The sequence below is a fragment of the Acanthochromis polyacanthus genome, chromosome 17 (assembly GCF_021347895.1).
Source record: "Acanthochromis polyacanthus isolate Apoly-LR-REF ecotype Palm Island chromosome 17, KAUST_Apoly_ChrSc, whole genome shotgun sequence".
Taxonomy (NCBI): Eukaryota; Metazoa; Chordata; class Actinopteri; family Pomacentridae; genus Acanthochromis; species Acanthochromis polyacanthus.
In genome coordinates, this window is record NC_067129.1 from 23,371,249 (window position 1) to 23,393,515 (window position 22,267).

The window sequence follows — 22,267 nt, forward strand, 5'->3', positions numbered from 1 at the left end:
GAATATGGAAAAAAGTTGAAATTATGTCAAAATCCTCTTTTCATCTCCAGTAACTGTCAAGGATTCACAAAGAATTACATCTATAATTGCTCAACATTGTGTAATGTTACTATATAAGACAGAGCTGCTTTCAAACGCAGGTAATTTTGGAAGGCCCAATGGGCCCGATAAGTGAATGTAATCTTTCCCATGCATGAAAATGCAGACACACGTTCCTGTGTATTACTGTATAAGCTAGAGCATGACTAAAAACCAATCTGAACTCTACAGCATAGAGAGTGCAGTGTGTACAAACAATAGTTTACTTAGAATATATTGCTAAAGTTTACAGATTGACATACACTCATATTGACAAACACTATACAAACTAAGCTATAATACCTACAATTTATAGCCTAATGTTATTACTGTACAATCATTCAAACCAAATTTATAAAATATACTAAAACCGCTAATGTGGGGATCATATGTATAAAATCGGCAGCTAGATATGTCAGTCAGCTGTCAGGCTTCATTTTTGAAAGCAGGGTTGAAAGGCCTTTTTTAGCTGCTTTTCTCTCCTCGTTCTTTGTCCCTTTGCCGCTGCTCTTTAAAGGGAGTTGACACTGTAAACAATGTGCAGCACTTAAAGGGGAACTTTGGTTATTCTCAACCTGGAGTCTGTTTTCATATGTCATTTTATACATGTGAGTGATGGAGAAATGAATTTTCGACATAGCTCCAGTATTTAGCCAGGCAGGCAGCTTAGCAGCTCAGCTAGCAGCTCAGCTAGCGAAAAGTATGGGGCAACTTGCCCCCCCGCATCAAAGTCCGCCCTAATGTGCTTTTTTCCCCCACACTGACCGGCTCGGATAGTCTCAACGAGTGTCCCACAACATACTAGAGATGAGAAGTGAACGAGAACCTCCACATTACCTGGCGATCGCTCTTTGTTGTGGTCTGTATCTAAATCTCAGGACGCTAGAAAGCAAATCTCGTTCCGAAATCATGTGAGAGCTATCGCGTGAGCTATTGCGCGATTTCGGAACGAGATTTGCTTTTTAGCGTCCTGAGATTTGGATACAGACCACAACAAAGAGCAATCGCCAGGTAATGTGGAGGTTCTCGTTCACTTCTCATCTCTAGTATGTTGTGGGACACTCGTTGAGACTATCCGAGCCGGTCAGTGTGGGGAAAAAAAGCACATTAGGGCGGACTTTGACGCGGGTGGGCAAGTTGCCCCATACTTTTCGCTAGCTGAGCTGCTAAGCTGCCTGCCTGGTTAAATACTGGAGCTGTGTTGAAAATTCATTTCTCCATCACTCACATGTATGAAATGACATATGAAAACAGTCCCCAGGTTGAAAAAAACCGAAGTTACCCTTTAATGTGAGGTTTCATGACTAAAACTACATTAACCTTCACTAAACACAGTCAACAATTATCATAGCATAATGGAACCACGAGCAGGATATCTAATATGCAATATCAACAAAATCAGCAAACACATACTGGGGTCATGAATACTACTAAAAAAATTCTACAATGCACAAAACTGCCCCTGATCTTAACACACATACTACAAGAGGTCAAGACTAACACACTGACCACAACTTCAAAAACAAACATGGCTTTTATGCAGTGCAATTAGTGCTATTTAGCTAACTGATGGACCAATTAAGAACACAGGGATCATACATTATAGCCTTAGTTTCAGGCAAACCTGCAAACAAACCCTAATCCACACGCAAATTCTACTTGGTATGATAATTATCAACTAATAGAGAAGGAACGGTGTACCATATTTCATTGTAACTAAACACAATACCACATCATCACTCAATACACGGGAGCTTGATAAGCTCTGCAACAGTTAAAACTCTATTAAGACTCGCAGCATCTGTGGCAAAAACAAAAATAATTCTGCCAATATTTCCACAAAACAATCAAGAAAAGCACTCAGAGAGCGCAGTACTACACTTAGGCTGGTCATTCCCCCAATACGGCATTGTCAGAAATGCACCATTTTTTGGGGGGAAACGCAGCATTTCTTTTTTAGTTATTGATGATCAGAAATCACGGCAACACAGAATGTAATCATTTCATATAGATGTACCTCCAAAAGAAATGAAGTTGCACTGAGCCCAGGCGTGTGTTATGCATGTGTACATTATGTACGGATACCGAATTACATGACCTAAATAAGTAGCGAACGGCGGGAATTGATGGGACTCAGAAACACCCCCACAATTTAATCAATTGTTCCTTGTATCATTTCTGACAGGTAAATCTGCAGCAGTCGATTTGTAGTAGGATCACAATTGCGATCGTCAGCAGGCAGCTGATGTATAGTTTATGTGTTGTCATAGTTACAACGATGCCGTGTCGCTATCTCACACTGATCCAGAAATCTTTAACAAATCCATGGATCCAGATGATAAGCTGCATCACTGCCAAAATCTAATCAGTTGGTCCTTGTGTCATTTCTGACCTTTCCTGAAAATGTCATCGAAATTCATAAATTGCGTTCCCTGGCTCAGTAATAATTGTGTATTTATTCAAATGCTCCATGCCACGCAAAAGTTCAATAAAACTAAAATTTAAACTGTTTCATCTAAAAAAAAAAAATGGGGAGGTAGGGGGGAAGGTATACAGTATGTTGTGCAACTGATGAGTTTCTACAAAACATGGAAAGGTATAAAGAAGAGTTCTTCTTTACATCGGGCCCCTTAAGGTCCAAAGTGAAGATTCTGTTGCTCATGTCAGTGCTCATGGCAGTTTCACCTACAGCCATACCCTTTGTTTGTATACATCAAACATAATGCCATGAGCAGAATACACACAGCACTCTCTCAACAACAATCTGTCTACATTCATGCTTTTGCAGTTCTCCTGCGCTCATTGTTAGCTGGTAAAGACTTAATTAAGTTGTTGAGAAATAGAGAAGAGATTGGAGATTTGGGAAAAGGAAGTATGTAGATCACAATGGGTATGTGAATACAGAGTGTGCAATTAATATACTCCAAAACAAAGAGATGAAAGAGAAGTCAGGCTGCAAGCAAGACTCTCTTTCTGGTCTTGTGCTGCCTCTCGACAGATGGCTTCAGGTAAGCCAGAGGAGTAGGTTGAGCAGTTGTTGTCCAATATTTGATGCTGGATTTTAGATAACATCTGTTAGGAGGCCAAGTAAGCCAAGTCACCCATTTAGGGAGATGAGAGCTCAAATTCTTGGATGTGTCTCGAGGAAGCATGTCCTTGATGTTATGTTGAAAGAATTCATTTATGAGATGTATATCTCTGAGCCATATCTTTATGAGAAAAAAAATACAAAAAAAAAAAACAAAGTAAACAAGTTTTTCTTTTCAGTTCTGAGTCAAATACAGGAGCTGGTTTGAAATAGTAAAACAATGTTGTGATCTTACAATGAAACTAAAATATTTGCATTGACGCTGTGCTGGCTGATGGTTGAGCAAAACTTGACTATAAGTATGTCGCTGTTCTTAACATTCTGCACTGCAAAGACACAGTCAGGCCACCACAATGGATTTGAAATGAACCAAGATGTGCTTTAAGTGCAGACTTTGAAATGATACAAGAAACAACTGATTAAATTGTGGGCGTGTTTCCGAGTCCCATTAATTCCTGCCACCCGCTACATATTTGGGTCACATGATTCGGTATCCGAACAAAACATATGCATGCACAACGCAAGGTCATTTTGTTTGTGGGAATATCTATAATAAATGGCCGCACTCTATGTTGCCATGATTTTTCATCATCAATAACTAACAAACATTTCTTCACAATGCCATATGATGGAATGACCAGCTTTGGCTAAGTACTGCGCTCTCCGACTCCTTTTCTAGTTAGTCAAGTGATTAACTTTCCGCGTACTTACTAAGTATGTAGAATGTCAAAAAATAGTGAAAAATGCCAGAGCAACATACTCAGATCGTTTAATCACACTTATTTTGCCCATCCATACAGAATTTCCCCTCAGGGTTCAATGAAGTGTTTCTATTCTATTCATCCAACATTTAGCAATTAATGTAACAGAAAACAACAACAAATCTTCAAGTGAGAATTGCTGACAATGAAATGATGTTATGTTGCCTTAACCAGTCATCAAAATCAATCAATATCAGGGACTATTTTTACACTACACTGTAAAACAGCATAACACATCAAGACACCTGTAGAAAATTCACTTTGTTATTGACCAGCACTGTTTCCTCGCAGCTAGAAGGTTCTAGTTGTGAGCCTGCTGGTGAGCTGGGGTCTTTCTGTTTGGGGTTAGCTTGTTTTCCCTGTGCCTGAGTGTTTTTTCTCGGGGTGCTCCTCCAACAGTCTAATGACATGCACGGTAGGTTAACTGATGATTCTTTGTTAGCCATAGGTGTGAGAGTGAGCGTGCATGGTTGTCTGTCTCATTGCGTTAGTCCTGGGATAAACTGGAGACCTGTCCTAGATGTAGCCCACCTCATGCCCATTATCAGCTGACAAAAACTCCAGCCCTCTGCAACCCTGTAGACGACAAAGCAGGTGTAAATAGATGGATAGATCCACATCTTCCAAACATCTTGAGCAGGTTTCGCATGTGAGCCACTGCTACAGTGTTACTGGTGCTTGTGTGCCGTCTCGCTTTTGTGGTGGACTTTTGTAGTTGTTGTGTGGGGAGATTCCTGTGCAGACTCAGCTATAGCTAGCTGGTCATCCCAGCAACTCCCACTAGATCTGTTGCCTTCATTGTACATCACCTTTTTTTGGTTCATTAAGCACCATTAACATCAAGTTTTTGTTACATCCACTTGACCCTAGAGAGCTGGGTGGTAACAGTCACAAACCAAAGTAAAGACTAGCTGAAGACTTGCTGTCACTGTGACTGGTTTGTTTGTAGCAGTAGCACCATAAAACATTTGATATCAAAGGCCTTAGTTAAGGACATTAGCACTACCAGCTACTTTAAACTGGTTTAGATGATGAGATAATTAGCAGTTTCCCATTAATCCATGTTCTATATCATTGAAATAGTTTATTCAGAAGTTTGATGCAAGAACTGTTTTTGATGAAAATATATATTGATTTTCAAATACATATTCTCTCAAGTCTCTTGTATGTGTTGTGTGCACACATGAATTAGAAATTGGTCTCAAAGTTAAAGTCCTATCAAACAAAAGTGCAGACATCCTTTTTATTGTTCTGCCTGGAGTGAGATTTCATAATGAATGCCAAATTGCAATGATCTTGCTGTAACAGAAACGGTTGGATTCTTAGGCTGAAAATAACAGTGGATTTAAAGCTGTTTGAAACATCAGGCATGTAGCTGGCATCACTTACAGAACAACAAACGGAAAGATCATTATCACATTACAAGATGCATGACTGAAAAGCAAGCCTTTGCAACATGTCAGTGTTGCTGTCAAAATGCAGTGTCTGTTCGAACTACATGGACCTGACATTTATGTAAATTAGACGTTCATCCACACGAACAAGCTCAAAAGGTGGTGGATTCCAACATAGTGGAAGAAAGCAATTCTGTTGGCTGTGCTGCTTTTATCTCTGCAGGCTTTTCCAAAAGTCAGTACATTAAACACACTACCATTCAAAAGTTTGGGATCACACAAGCAATTTCATGTTTTCCATGAAAACGCACACTTTTATTCATGTGCTAAGAAAATTGCACAAGGGTTTTCTAATCATCAGTTAGCCTTTCAACACGATTAGGTGACACAATGTGCCATTAGAACACAGGAGTGATGGTTGCCTCTGCACCCACATGTAAATATTCCATTAAAAATCAGTGGTTTCCAGCTCGAATAGTCACTAGATTGTATTTCTGATTCATTTAATGGTATTTTCTTTGAAAAAAAAGCAGCTTTTCTTTTAAAAATAAGGACATTTCTAAGTGACCCCAGATTTTTGAACAGCAGTGTGTATTGATGCAGCTGATGATCCACAGTCATGGGGATATCCAACAGAAGAGATATCCACATGACTTATATAGAATACATTGGTTGGGGAAAAGAAAAAAAGAGAATCCACACCAGAGTTGAGGGAGTTTGTTTCACTTGGACATGTAACACTAATGAATCATTCACTGTGTGTGAGAAACGGCTACTTCAAACCTGTAGCAGAATGTTGATAGATCAGTCTCCTATCTCAAAGTTTTGATGTACTACAAGAACACAAAGACAGAAAACAATGCATCAGCAAGAGTTTTGATTATGTGTATTGGATTTGTGAAGTTCACTAAAACAGCTCTTAATCTCTTGTGGCTTGTTGTACGTAATTGGTCTTAATTCACTCAGAATTTCTCCTGTGTTAAACGTTCTCCAGTATTGCATCCTGAAATAATTTATTCAGCCTTTTCAGTCTTTAATGACCAAAATCTATCTGAAGTCACATGAACAAAAGCTATCTTACTTGAGCCTGTACTATTATCTAACCCCCTGCAGGTAAACCAAGAATCATTTTCCTTCATCAAACTGTGACACCATAGAAGTGAAATTAAAATAGATTTTTCATGTTCCAGCTGCTGTGTAATTCTGTCTCCAGCCAGCTGTCTCCACAAACAATAAACCCAATGACTCATTCCGATAAAACTATTATTTAAAAGTCCATTTTACAAACTTTAATCTAGTAATCAAATGATCTGTCTATGGATGACATACCAAAAACCTTTTTTCATTCTTTTTTTGAAGTATTTTATGATCACACACCTATCTGAGCTGCAGCACTGCAGTAACTCAGTGGACACTGGAGGATTCTCTGTCCCCAGCTAAATCATAGCACACACCAATTCACATGAGACATTTTGGAAATGCTGGTAAATTTTAGTATCCAACAATACATGTAAGGCACTTTGGGCACATCAAATGGTAGCATCTACTGGAAGTTGGATATGTTCATGGACATCTGTAAATTGTAGCTTCAGAAAACAACCTCAGTTACACTCTCCCTGTCCAATACATAAGTCTTAGAATGCACATCTGTCTTGCTCAATTCCCAACCAGTGATTTTGTTTCATCTGAAAAAGACTTTGCAGCCTGCCATGCAATATTTTTATTGCTCTGTATCCAATGAAGCAGCAGTGAAAAACATCAGTTCAAACTAAAAACACAATGTCCGAGTGGCCCACAGTGCGTTTGTTGCTACTATTTGATCGCTATGGGTTCAAAGTTTGCACCTCCTGCAAGAGAATGATGTCATTCAAGATTCAACATTCAAGACCTTTATTTATCACAATAAAGAAAGTCATTCTTACATTTCCTTTCATTTCCTTCCACATTTCAGGCGAACTACAGAGGCATTGGTGGTCTGAGTATTTCTTTTTTGTTAATACTATTTTGTATTTGTTACAACCCAGGTGTGCAACTCAACTTATTGAGTGTATTGGCCTTCATTCAGTGCAAAATCACAAAGTAAACAATCATTTTATGACTGATTGCATCACACAATTGCAGTTAAAGATGCCTGCAGACTTGCAAAGTGATCAAGAAGCATTTTTTTTAAGCAGGGATGTGATCATTAAAGCCTATTTTCACATTGAAAGCATGCTTTCAATATACTGCATTTTGTAAATCTCAAAAGATTTATCCATTAAAAGAAGGGAAAACAAGGTATTTTATTTTTATTATTGGAACAATAACTTTTGGTCCAAATGAATACTGTGATATTGCAAGGCTGAGAAAACGGCTTAGCAGGAATCACAGCAATGGGATTGTGATTAATGAGAAACATTCATTTTTGTATTGACCATTTAAAAGACTATTAAGATTGCCACTCAACCGTTGAGCATTAATTATAAGCCAGGCCTACATAAGCTTCCATGAAATTTAATGAGCATTGTAAAGTCTGAAGTAAAGCAAAGAAGTTTGAAAATTAGCTTGTAAATGAAGTCCTGAAACAACAGTTATATTATTTTTTCCTGCCAAGTTGGTTTCAGTGCACACACTAATGATGTGTATGAGTGTGTATATATTATTCTTGTGTGTGTGTGTGTGTGTGTGTGTGTGTGTGTGTGTGTGTGTGTGTGTGTGTGTGTGTGTGTGTGTGTGTGTACACACACACACACACACACACACACATATATATACATACATACACACACACACACACACTTTTTATTTTTTTTTCAGGCACACAAGCATGACCAACCCTCATGGATTTACAAGACACCAATATATTAGCATTGCAGCAATATATCCAAAACACATATTGTTCTGCACCTCAGTCCTCAACAAAATATGTTACTTTCTATCCAAGGCCTGGCAAAGAAATTCTGCCATGAAAAGGGTTCACCTTCTAAAGCGATTGAAATGATAAACAGCAGGCATTTTACTGAAAAGTACCTCCATTATATCCTTGTATACTGAACAGTAAAACATAAAATGGACCTCATTCTCAACTTCATACATATATGTATACAGACAGACAGACAGACACATATATACTCCTTTTGTCTGACTTTCATCTACCTTGATGATGACAGTTATGATTCTAATTTTTAAAAAAAACAGGCACCACAACAAATAAAACTGGTTTCAGCAGACATTGTAAAAAAAAAAAAAAAAACAGCACTGACAAGAATCCTATGTGGAAATATTCTCCTGGCATTTCTTCATAAGACAATTTCAAAGTAATTACAAGAATTAGAGTAGCTGCAGCACAGTCACACATTAAATCTGCTTTTGGTCATCAGCAGTGCTCGACCACCAAAGCAGCACATTCTGTGAGCTTGATGCATTATTCTTATCAATCTGTTAAAAAGCATAAGGGTTCGTTTAAGACAGCTGCTGCTGATGTGATTGCAATTTAAAAGCTACATTAGTACAGAATGACAACTAAAACACACCAGCCCAGATGCCAAGAAACACAAGCTGAGAACGTAAGCTCATGGAGTCACTCTGCACTATAATACAGCAAGTCTTCTTAGCCAACACATGTTTCATAAATATTCATGAGCACAGGGCGGGTCTTCAGAAGACATATGCTTTGTTACATGAGCAGAATCACTCAAGTCTACAGCATGACCATTATAACATCCATAATGTGGCAAATCTTGGTTGAAATTCCTCGTTGAATATTCATAAACTGTGAAACGTGGACCTGCAATATTATGCACTCATGAACAACAAGTACAAGTACAAAGCTTCTTAAGGATCCTAACTCATCTCTGCTGTTCTTCATTAGCTTTTTGTGACACTGAGAAAGCCTGCAGGTGCTTTCAGGGGTGCTTAAAGTTTTATCAGCTGTATTGATCTGTTAACTTTGCATTCATCAATAACAAGATTAGAGGGATGAGCATCAGCACACTTTGTGCTCCTCCAGTGAAAAATTTGGAATAAATGCCTTTATGTCCAAATGCCTCCTCCTTCAGCTGAGAACACTGTCACCTTTGTTAGCAGTTGGTTACACACACCACCCCAACCACAGACTGTTCTGTCTGCTGCCATCAGGGCGACGTTATCACTGCCTGAAGGCATTATTATTATTGTCGTTTCGGTCTTGAACAGGTGCTCAGTACATTTCACTGCACGTTGAACTGTGTATAATTGTGTTCGTGACAAACAAAGGTCCTAAATCTTGAATCATGAGCAATTTCAAATGAAATGTGATCGTGGAAGGATGAGGTGCTCTTAGGTTTAGGGTTGGAAAGACAACTTCGCAGCTGAACTATGAGGCTTTTCAAGAGCAGCATAAAATGACAACTGTATCTTTAATGCAGATTCCTGCTCCCAGGAGGCTCAGCTGTTTCCTATTAACACTTGCCCAGATTCCACCACAAAGGCCTCTGCCAAGCAGCTTCCAGCGTCATCAATGGCAGCACTAATTGAAATATTATCTCTCATGCTTCACACAAATGCCTTGGCAAACCCTTAATAATTGCACACAGATTATTCCTCAGACCATGTATTTTCTAACCACTAGCTCTGCCACCTGCTCTTAAATTACAACTACACCACTGCACTAGTTAAGTACCCCCAGCACAAAATAGCTTCCAAACTGCAAGATGCTTTCCTGCTATTAATGCATAAGAGCATGCAGAGTCTCGAGTGGCCTCCTTATCATAGTGTTGATGTCAAGGATCCGGGCAGGTGATGGTGTATGATTGATGTCGGTATCTACTGCCTGCCCTCCTAAATTATATCTGTTTCTCTCCCTTGAGATTTCAAATCAGATAAAGAGAACATAAGGAAGATTTAGTAAAGTACCTCAGGTTGTAAATGCTCTTGCAAGGCTGGACTCCACAATTAAGTTGGTAAGGACAAGTAGCAGAAACAGATTGATTGTATCAGTAAAGTAGGCAGAAGAGGAATAGCTGCAGCAGAACAAGAAGACGCCATTACCCATTCAAGACACAGCAACTACATATTAGCTGATTATAATACAGACAATGGAATTCCCAGATCATGGCAAGGTCACTCTGAGCAGGTAAAACAAAAAAAGGACACAAAAGACTAATTACAGTCAGATAGCAAGACAGGAAGGTGCTCTTGTTCATCACAGTTGACATTGGAGGATACCATTTATTATCTGGAATGTGCCCGCTTTGCTTGTTGCAAGATAACCCGTGTTTACAACTTGTTTCCTTATCCTCTAGTCACCGATTCTAACTTTGGATGATTCTTCATTCTTTTTGACTTCTAAGCTCCTGAAACAGAAATCCAAAATATTATTTCCTGCATGAGCACACAAGTTTCCATGGGCAGTACCAAAACACTAGCTTCCACAGTACAAGCATCTGCTGCGGCTTCAATCAAAAACACGACTGCAGCGACTCCAGCCTCCAGTGGCCAGCACTATATTACTGTGGCTTGATCTCCTGGACTTCTCCCAACTGTTCTAACATGTGCTTTCTGATGAGGGCATTTCTGGCCGTGCTGAAGCAGGCACTGACATTCGATCTACTGACCCTTCTGACAGAATACAAAGTAACACTTTACAAAATGCCCCTCATGACATGGACTGCACCGGTGCTGTGATCCAGGTTATGTTTGTACTGGCAGACAAGTAGAAGACGCAAGCCACCATTTACTGTGATTGTGTCGACTGCATGGGAGTCCTTTGTAACTCCTTGTCCTCATATAAAATTCATCTACTTTGGATTTTGTACTCGTGCTTGTTTTTCAGACTTTTGACAACAGGTCATGTGTTACAGCACTCTGCCATCTTGCTGACAGCAAACTATTTGCTTCAGCGTTGAAATGGGAGAAATTTAATCAAATGTTGATCTGATCATCACAGCTGGTGCACAAAAGCCAGGAACTTCAAAATCGCAAATAGAGAATAATCTAATGTGTTCCAGAGATGAATCAAAAAATGACTGTTTGTACAACTCCTTACAGTCAAGTAATTTGCCCTTCACTCACAACGAAGACCCTTCAAAACAGCAAGAAAAAGACTGACTTTATGAACCAATGGACACAATTTGCTGGCAAAATATATATATATATATATATATACATATATATATTTACATTGGTCCGTGTGACAAAACGCAAGCTTAAATGCTGATGTAAATGAATCATCATGTAGGAAAATGAGATGAAATGGCATATTCCTGCAACAAATGTTAACAATAATTAGTTTCACTATTTCACTCATTTTAGAGGTCACATACCATCTGTATCTTTGCTTGTAAAATGGCTCGATTCTTTATCGAATCTGAAAGAACAGATGTTTTGTTGGATTATGCAAATAGGATGCAGAAAGTGGCACTAAAATCCACTCCATGTACTGCAACTGCTTCATAAATAAAGCTCCTAACAAACCAGAATGACTGAGAAATGACTGACTTGGACCCATTTCCTCTTTGCTGTAGCTCCTCTAAATTCTTCAGAAATTTGTTTCTCTGAGTCAAAAAGCAAAAAGCATTGGATGAGTTTGGAATTCTGAGAGTTTCACGGTACTCCCTCCCACCTGAACCAACCCAAAAGGAAACACATATGGTAATACAACAGCATTTTTATAAAGCTGCTTACATGGAAACAAACATAGCAGAGTGTGAACTGTGAGTGAAGTAGGCAGCATTCCTTAGACACGACAACCTGGTGAATAGACGCAGTCTGAAGTCACTATCGCTGTTGCTTATTAATCAGCCCTCCCTGGCAAGGTCCCTTGTGACCAACAAGTCACATGACCAACTCACTGGAACTTAGCAAGCTTTGTAGGGGAGAGAAGCTTCTCTATAAGCTTAGCCTTTACTTTTGTGCAATTGCAGGGATGATAACAGTGCGTTATTTGATATCCAGGGACTGAAAGTGTAGCCATGTGCAAACTCAGGACTTTATTCAGCACTTTTCCATAACTTATGGTATCAAATATATACTAAAGACTAACACATTTAGCATTTTCTGCCCATGACAGATTTACTTGGCAATGTCTATCTGCATTTCAAACGGCAACATTTCAGACACTTCCTTCAGGGTATGTCTGTCTGTGCTCTTCTACCCATGGGCTTCTTATCACGTTACATTTTATGAGTGAATGGTAGACTATACACTGACAGTATAATTATATTCAAGAAACGTGTTGTTTTTTTCGGTGTCTCCTGAGAAATGTTGTTTTCCTCCTGTGGCTGCAGAATTGTCAATGCCATACACAATTACAGCGTGAAATTCCAGAACAGAAAATTGGTTGTTGACCCAAACTGAGTGTGAGTAAATCAATCCAGCTTCCATTAATCCCCTACAACAAACTTTCTAAAACCCAGATATGATTCATTTATATGAACCTGTGAAATTACACTCACAAATGACAAAAAGCAACACTGAACACAAAGGTAGAAATTTATATGGAAATTGCTTCCCACCACAGGAATGAAAAAGACAATGAGATAACAATTACTTCCAATTTGCAATTTGCCTGTTGAAGAAACAAACGCAGTCCCTTGTTTCTCTGAAACAGGCAAAGTGGCTATTTAGGGCACATAAATGACCTTACGGTGTGTCTAATTTCCTTAATATCATGCTTTGAGGGAAAACACCTTAAAGTTTATATTTAAAAAAAGACATATCTAGTGCAACCTCTTGGTTAAAGGTGAGGAGGGACAGCAGGAAGAAAACACATAAGAATTATGAAAACAGCTTTGGCTGATCAGTCTTCTGTTTTCATTTCATTGCTTTGTCCTGTATTAATCTTATTTTATAGACATCAAGTCCGGATATTTTCAATTTATGCGAAGATGCAGAAATACCAATTTCACCTGTAACCGCAGACTTACAAGACCAGAATTCAATGCAGCCATGAGACAGACAGTGCTTCAAGTACAGGAGGCATCACAACAAATAATCTCTGGGTCTTTTCTATTAATATTGTTATTGTCCTGTCTACCTACATATCAGAGCCCTTGCTTTTTGTTCAATATTCCACCATAAGGAAAACGTAAGATACAACTGCCTTGTTCAAAATTCCCACCAGAAACACCCTTCAGCAATGCCACTGAAGCGTCTGTCAGCTTACTTAGTCACTCTCAGAAAAGTGCAGCAAGGGGAAAGGCTTGAACATCAACCAGGCAAAGCTGCTCCAGACCCCAGAGTTTAAGACTTTTGCAGCTCTAATCATGAACTGCGTGGCTCTGGTCTTCTTTTTTTTTTTTCGTTATTGGTGGGTTTGCATTTAAAATCTTTCGTATGTTTGGTATATATTGTATTCACTAATAAATACAGTTGCAACTGTCACAAAGAACTGCAATGTGAAGGTAGTATCACTGCTGTGCAGAAGTGCATTAACTGATTGTTTTCATTGGAAATTACACCAACAATTATTTTTGTTTTAATCAATAATCAAACTAATCAGCTAGAATTGAGAGGCATTGTGCACAACTGTGAAAACTGCCCATCACTATTCACCATGTCACATTCTAAACAACAAAAGCACTCAGAGAACGCAGTACTCCACCAAGGCTGCTCAGTCGTCATACCATTTCCGACAGATGAAATCTTGAAGAAATTTGTGGTAGAAATGATGGCACCACAGAATGTTTATGACAACAGATATGACAATAGATGTACTCACAAAATGACCTTGCTCAGGCGTGTGTTGTACATGTGTACGTTAAGTGTGGATACGAATCGCGTGACCTAAATTAGTAGCAGTCGGTGGGAACTGATGAGAATCGGAAACACCCCCACAATTTAATCAACTGCTCCTTGTATCATTTCAAACGGATAAGTCCTGATAAGTCCACAGTGGTCATGTGATCGTCAGCAGGCAGCTGATGTAGTTTTCACTTGTAGTCATAGTTACAGTGACGACGTGCTGCTATCTCGCAATGATACAGAAATCTTTAACAAATCCATGAATCCAGACTACAAGCCGCATCACTGCCAAAATCTAATCCCTTGTTCCATTTCTAACCTTCCCTGAAAATGTCATCGAAATCTGTTTTTGAGTAATGTTGCAAACAGACAGACAGACAGGCAGACAAACGTACGACGATTGTCACATAACCCTGCTGTTTCTTGGTGGAGGAAAGATAAAATAATTAAAATAATTTTAAAAATATATATATATTTGTACAATCATTGGATGTGTCCAGAAATAATAAAGCGGCTTCATACATGGTGGGGGTCAACAGAGAATTGTTCTGCTCAGAGACACAACAGCAGGTTAATTCAGCAGCTCGACTCACATCACCAGTCCAACTAATGTTACAAATACCATCAAAACTATTGATCTGTATGCTTTCATCAAGATTATATTAGAGGAATACAGAAACTTTAAAGTTGTTTTCAATAATTTCTTTCACCTGTATAGTATGGCCATAATTAAACAATCTTGTATTGATCTTTACAGATACATAAAATAAGCTAAAAGAAAAAACAGAAACAGAAGGAGACGTGCTATAAACAGGTGTGAAAATCCATTGTCACCATTTCCTTTATTCTGTTGGATAGGCAAGTCGCAGACTTTAAATTCACTCACTCTAGAAAGTTTTCACAAAAGCCATGTGCCATTTACAGCAACATTAACATCACCATGGCAACTGGGTAGACTGGAAATGAAGCCTGCAATGAGTTAAACAGAATGTTTGTTGTATAGCACACATTGTATAGTATAACATAGTTCAGGGTTACAACCAGCTGCACTTAATTGAAATTCAATTAAAGGGGTTATACATTTATTTTCATTCACTCCGATTACATAAAAAAACATGACAGGGCAATAAAATACAATGGGTTCATGCCAGTGCCCGGAGGGTGGTTTATTTGAAGAAACAGTAGATGAGGCAAGTTCACGCAGAGTGCATTTAAACGGTGCATTCTGTTGCATCATATTCAAATTAAAAGAGGTATTCTACTGTTGTCTGAGGGTCACTTGGCTTTTTTTTACCATCTCATGGCCAATTTACATAACATTCATTACTCCGCCAAGGAACACGGCAGAGTAATGAATGTTATTACTTGGAGCAAATTAAATTTAAAAACCTTTAAAAGCGAATGAGAAAATAAAAGAATTTTTAAAAAACAGCCATTTGCTGACCATGTTTTGAAAGTATTCTAAACTCAAACATTTATTACTCAAGGAACACAGAGGAGTAATGTGATGATCGGCGTTGCTTTGTCTGTTTGTCCGTCTCTTAGCAATATTTCTCAATAACGGACAAACGAATTTAGATGAAATTTTCTGGGAAGGTCAGAAATGACACAAGGACCAATGATGTGGCTTATAGTCTGGACTTGTTAAAAATTTCTCTATCATTGTGAGACAGCGGCTCTGTGACGTCACTGTAAATATGACTACAAGTAAACATTAGATCAGCTGCCTGCTGATGATCACATGATTGCGATCCTACTACAAATCAACCGCTGTGGACCACAAATTTTTTAAAGATTTCATCTGTCACAAATCATACAATGGCTGTGCAGCCTTGGCGGAGTACTGCACTCTCTGACTGCTTTTCTTCTTTATCACGTTTTGATATCACAACACTCTACAAAGATGGCAAATATCTACTGTACCTGCCAATGTCGGCTATCCGTCTGCTCTGCCTATACATTCTGCTGCCAGGCTTTATGTGGTCTGTGCACCAGGAGATGGACACTGACATTTTTTACAGAAGCTGCTCTCCCTCTTTTGCCTGGAAATCCCTGCAGAGTAGCTGTAGCCCTGCGATAAGAAGAGAACACACTCTACCCATCAACAATGATCTCAATGTCTTTAACAAAAGGCTGCACACAACGAGCACACCATGGCTCCCGTACCACCACCCCTATCCATCTCTGCTCTCTCAGCTGGCCATCCAATAACAGCTGTTGCTCCAAATTTCGATGTATCCGGCTATAATTCTCGCTTTGGCTGACATGGGCTGACGGAGGAAGGACAAGGGTACAATACACAAGCCAGCAAGGGTCTCAGCCAGAAAAACCACAAGAGTTTATGCTGAATCCTGGCAACATAGCCAGCACTGTCTTCTCCCAGCCACATACGGAGAAAGAGGGAGGGAGGCAGCCTGCTTAGACAATGAGGCTGCCTCATTACCACTGTTTATCTTAAGCTGGATTAATACTTTAGAAAGAAACGCTAGTATTTTCTTTTTCAGGAAGTGAACATGTGCGTCCTCGTTTGGGATGGTTTGCTATTCGGATGTTTTACTGCGGTTGTGATTTTCTTCTCCTGATTCTATTGTTTGCTGGTTTTCTTTTCCACCCACAGCATTTGATTGCTTCCCACCTACCCTTCATATGTTGGAGTCTGCTCATTTAGTTCTTGTGGAGCACGTTCAACTGTTGGGGTTCAGATCTTTCCTTGGTTGTGGAAACACTCTGAAAGCAACTCGTATAATCAATCCACTGACAGAAACAGTGGGATCGACTTCAGACAAGCTGGAGGGACTCTTTGTTTGAGCTGCTACTAAGCTACTGCCTCACCTTACATGAAACACAAAGAGATTGGTATGTCTCTTTTCAAGCACACACTCTTTATCTACTTCTTTCTTATGTATTACTTGCCAGCCATGAATCTGTTCTCTCATGGAGAGCTCACACAAATGTCTGTCTGTACCAAATAATAGCTAGTCGACTCAATTCACTCGATGGGTTTGACCTTGACAAATTCACACATAATTTCCCATTGCACATGAGAAAGCCAAATGACGAAATGGCAGTGAATTAAGAATAATGCCAGCTGTCTCCTTGAAATTATCGCAAGATGAATACGGAGAAAAGAGCTATAGCACAAAATATACAAGCTGAGAACTAAACTGATCTTCATTTTGGACTCAGCCTCCCACCATCTCTCCACGCAGCCCCTAGCAATTTTAGCCTGCGGCTCATCCCCTCGAGGTGCACAGAGAAGCGCTTCAAGTACTTATATGTGTCGACCATCATTCAGATGTACACTGCCTCCCATCACAGTGGCTCCAGCATCAGCCAACTAGCAGAGCAGGCACTTTTTACTGTCTCTATCAGCTGCTCCTTATAGTTTTTCTGTGGTTCTGTGACCGGCCTCGGTCTCTACATCCACCCTGCCCTTCTGGCTCTGACATGCAAAGTTCTCTGCAGAGTACTTTAAACATCTGTTTGCAAATTAAAATAGCATTACTTCATTCACAAACCATCATGATAGACACAAACCTCTTCCACTTGTAATTACAATCAAGTCAAATCAGATGAGTTACTGTGTTAGGTAGTTTCATTCTTACCAAGAAATTACCAGTCATGTATGTTTAAGTAATGACAGTGACCTATCCCATGTCGATGGGTTTGAATTGGAGAATGGAAAAACACATTAAAAAAATGGAAATTTTTTTCCACGATCAGGGTTGATGACTTCAATTTGATTCTTGCCAACAAATATCAATACTAAATCTAAACTAGTAGCACGGCAAAAACAAAGCATCAGGAAAGTAAAGGAACAACAGATGATACATAATGGAACTTAGCTTAAATTAACATTTTAAAAAAGTAAATAGAGAATATTTTTCCAAGGCAGTGAAAGCAGTTTGTGTCTATCATGACTGAAGCAGCTCGTCACTAACGTCAGCTCTGTACATGTTCACATCTCTCCATCTTCAAGTCACACTGCTGCTCATAAATATTACATGTTTAAGGTAAGTGGGAGCAGTACTTTAGGGCACATTTTAAACTTTTATTTTTTTTGCAGGGCTTTAGTTGTGTCCACAAGTGTGTAGGACCCTCTTGAAACCCATGAGTTTCTTCTTTTTATTTTTTCTCTCGTATTTTGAATTGCAATTTTGAAGGCCTAAAAATGCTTGACAACGCATGAAAATTTGCACACATAGCAGTGAAAAATTTGATATTTTATGGAACTTGCACAGGTGTGAGCCAAGATGGTGAAACAGCGCCACCTGGCTCTACGACCAGGACATGTTATCTACAGCTATGAAATTTGGTAGGTGCAAATAATTTGTCACAATGCACAAAAATGTAACTGACACCCAAATCACAACTTGAAGTCGGCCATTTTGAATTACGTGGCACATCCTTGGTGACTTTGGATCAATTTTTGCGCATTTTCAAAAGCTATCGACTCAAACGGGGTAACCCCGACAGAGCTCAAATTTGGCCAGCATGTACATCAGGCATGGGTGATCAAAAGTTGTCAAAGTGCTGCGCAAAAGTCTGAGGACGTGGAAATGGCGGCAGTCGGAATTTCGAGAGTTCGCCATGACACAGGAAATGCTGTATAACTGGCCTGTACATGCTCCAATCTTCCTCAGACTATACATGTGTGATCAGAGTACAAGTCTGATGAATTCTATAGAGCAAAATACAGTCACAGAGAGAGCGCCACCTGGTGGATGGGTCACCATGAAACAGAAAGCGCTGTCTAACTAGCCTGTACATGCTTCAATCTGCCTCAAACTTTACATATGTGATCACAGTCCGGCCCTAATAGCATACCTACGCTGATGTACATTCACAGTGATAGCGCCACTTGGTGGACAGTTTTGACAGGTCCCCATCAAAAAGGCCATAGTCTGAAAAACACTCTCAGTCGCAGCACCACCTGGTGGACATGCTTGGACTCACTGACCACCAATGATGCACTGCTTGCAGTTTTAATTGTAGCTAGTGTTGCTGATGTATTCTTGTGAACACCTGTTTTGTTTTTCAGCAGGTTGCAAGTTATAGTACAGTTAACATTATAGTTGTGAACGATGTGTTTGCATATACGGATATTTATATATTTATAAGATATAAGCTAGCTAAAAAGAAAAAAGATATGTTAAAAAAGGAGGATGTGAATTTGTGAAAAAAATTACATCTGGGTCAGGTGCCCTGCAAAATATATGTGGTGTGGATTTTAAATAATTAGACTGGGCTTATGTATGTTGTACCACAGTCTGAGCCATGTAGTATACACTGATCACTGGGCAGCAAAAACAACCTTTAAAAGTTTTAATCTGATCGAATTAGATAAAATACGCATCAGTCCAACTATTAGCTACACCTCATGCAACCTGAATTACATCCTTAGGGATTTGCTGATTACAATTTATCTCATTGCAAATTTGATTTTAAAGCGATTAATCGCACAGCTCTTGTTTTTTGCAGCCATGCCTCATGCTTTGTCACCATAAAAGCTACACAGGAGAAGAAAATGGTTATCACGCCCACTATGCCTGCAGGGAGTGGAAGCAGAGCGCTGCACACACTGTCCCACTGTCGCATACCGAGGCAAATCCCAAGAAATACCACTTATATTGAAACACTGTCATTTTTAAGTATGGTTACTAATAAACTGAGATATAGGACAGAGCTGAAAATGTATTTCAGAGCAAAGTTGTGGTTTAAAACAATGCGAAGGCAGCAATTTGGGATATGCAGTGGATCTGACCCAAGGCTTAAACTGTCACGTCATCAGTTTTACAAATTCATGCCATACCATACTTTTTGTGTGGAGTATTGCTGCATGATATCTCATGCAGTAATACTCCATGATATGTTTTTAATCTATTACATCGTGAAAATTTTTTAAAAATTCTATCACAAATTGCAATATCCGTCATACATTTACATTTTCCCCAAATTGTTTACCTCTAGTATGGTACAATTTTTGGTACAACACTGGGAGGGCACATCATGTACATCTAGTATCAGTATAGTGCACAATACTATATTCTGATAGTTAGCCCCATTGTTGTCAGAACTTATCTGACTTCTAGTTTGGAAATTGCAATTCTCATTATTTCTCATCTGTTACTTCAAGAGCAAAGGCCAGTGTAGAAACCATTGCAAGTGAAGTGGGCAATCTTAAAAGTAGGCACTGGTGAGTGTAGGTGTAAGAACAACAGAGCACACAAAGCAGCAAAGCACTATCAACTTGTTAAGTCACTCTTCATGTGAAGGATCAGAGCAGTTGCTACTGCAGGTAGTACATCAGCCATCTATCAGCTAATGAGCATCATTCCTAGTATACTTTTAAGAAACATGGTCAAAATACAACTCTCTCTTCCGACTGGTTGTGTACTTGTCTAACAGCTGCTTGACAGCAAGAGAAAACTCATTCTTGCCTTTAAAATATGCAATGATTCTAGCTTCTCAGCTAACTGAAACGGATTACAATTTAACTAGATTTTTTCACTTTTTATCTACTCTCAAAAACAAATAGGAAACAAAATTTGTTGAGACACAAAAGCGTTCAAATTTGCAGTATCCTGTCCTGAGCACGACTACGTATTAGTAATATGCACCAACATGTTCTCAGGATACCGCTGCTCACCTGTAAATCTGCCTATCTTTACTCATACATCCATCTTCTTTTGCTGTTTGCTTGTCATCTCTCCTAAAATGCTTATAATAGCCAAAAAGCAATAACATTTGCCTCCCCGTCATGTGCGGTGCCCTATTCTGCCGTTGCAATGACCCAGTTTCCCCATTGGGACCCTCTGAGTTTCATCTAATCTAATCTAACACATCTCTGATTCTGTAAGAGATCTGCTGATATGCAAATAACTTCAGCACAATTTAGGGCTGTATGCAGAATGGATTGGACTTGAAACGGGGAAGGGAGGAAGGTAGGTAGGGGTGGATTTTTTCTAGGTGTATGAAAGCAGACATTTTTAACGGCATGCCAATGTGACGCAAAACAAAACGCCATCTCCTCTGCTGCTTGTTCCAGTGGTAGTTTGTGATTTTTGTTGATATTCAAATGTTGTCAGGAGTGCTGTGGGTTTGTTTCACTCGACAAACTCGTCGCTTGCTATGTATTGTGCTATTTTGCGACATAAGCAAAGGTGCGTTGGATTAAGAGTTGCAATATTTGATGGGTTTCACTGAGCTCCTTTTAAAACAGCTAATTCCATATACTACTGACACATCTGCAATGTGTAAAAAAATACGCATAAAAATACTCGAGGTATAATAGAGGTCATGAAAATTGGTTTTAAAGGCAGCATATGGGCAGAGAAATAAGAACTTGCAGCTTAAATTGGCTGTCACAAAGCAGAATTTTGAAGGGTCAGCTTATTTTAAATTAAACAATTAGATAGATAGATAGATAGATAGATAGATAGATAGATAGATAGATAGATAGATAGATAGATAGATAGATAGATAGATTTTCCCTATTCAAAGAAGAATGGGCAGGTTCGAACTTGTCGCCTGCTATGTATTGTACCATTTATGACACAAGTACAGCTGCGTTGGATTAACAATTACACTATTTGCTGAATTTTATTGAGTTAAAACAAGCTCCTTTTAAAACACATACTTCATTCCATATACTGCTGACACATCTACAAGGTAAAAATAATGAGATTGAAAGTTCTAAAACTATGGAAAATCTGAGATCTACCAGAGGTCATGAAAATTAGTTTGGAAGGCAGCATATGGGAAGAGGAACAAGAACTTGCAGCCTACATTAACTATCACAAAGCAGAACTTTGAAGGCTCAGCTTATTTTAAATAAAACAACTGAAATCATTGAGGATAGATAGATAGATAGATAGATAGATAGATAGATAGATAGATAGATAGATAGATAGATAGATAGATAGATAGATAGATAGATAGATATTTCCCTATTAAGAGAAGAATGGGCAGGATGTTCAGGGCAGCAGTTTTGGAGCTAAAGAGGTAAGACATGTAAGGTCTGGAGACGTTGTGAGTAAAAGAAAAACACCTCTCCTTTCTTCATCAATAAATCCGCTACAGTCATTTGTCTATTCACTCGATTTGTTCTGCAACCATTCACTACTGATTTTAAGGGTTATTATCCAAAGACAAGGAGGATTTGCAGAATTAATTTCCTTTCCTTGAGTCCCAGTCTTTTTGTGGATGGAGTTCAAAGAAAAATAAATTGCTAAAACATACCACCT

At 39.0% G+C, this 22,267-nt stretch overlaps 1 protein-coding gene across 1 annotated transcript in view; it reads right to left on the bottom strand.

The window, feature by feature from the left end:
* The window catches only part of ntm (neurotrimin), a 528,885-nt gene that overhangs the window by 505,571 nt on the left and 1,047 nt on the right, over positions 1-22,267 (bottom strand). The window lies entirely within an intron of this gene.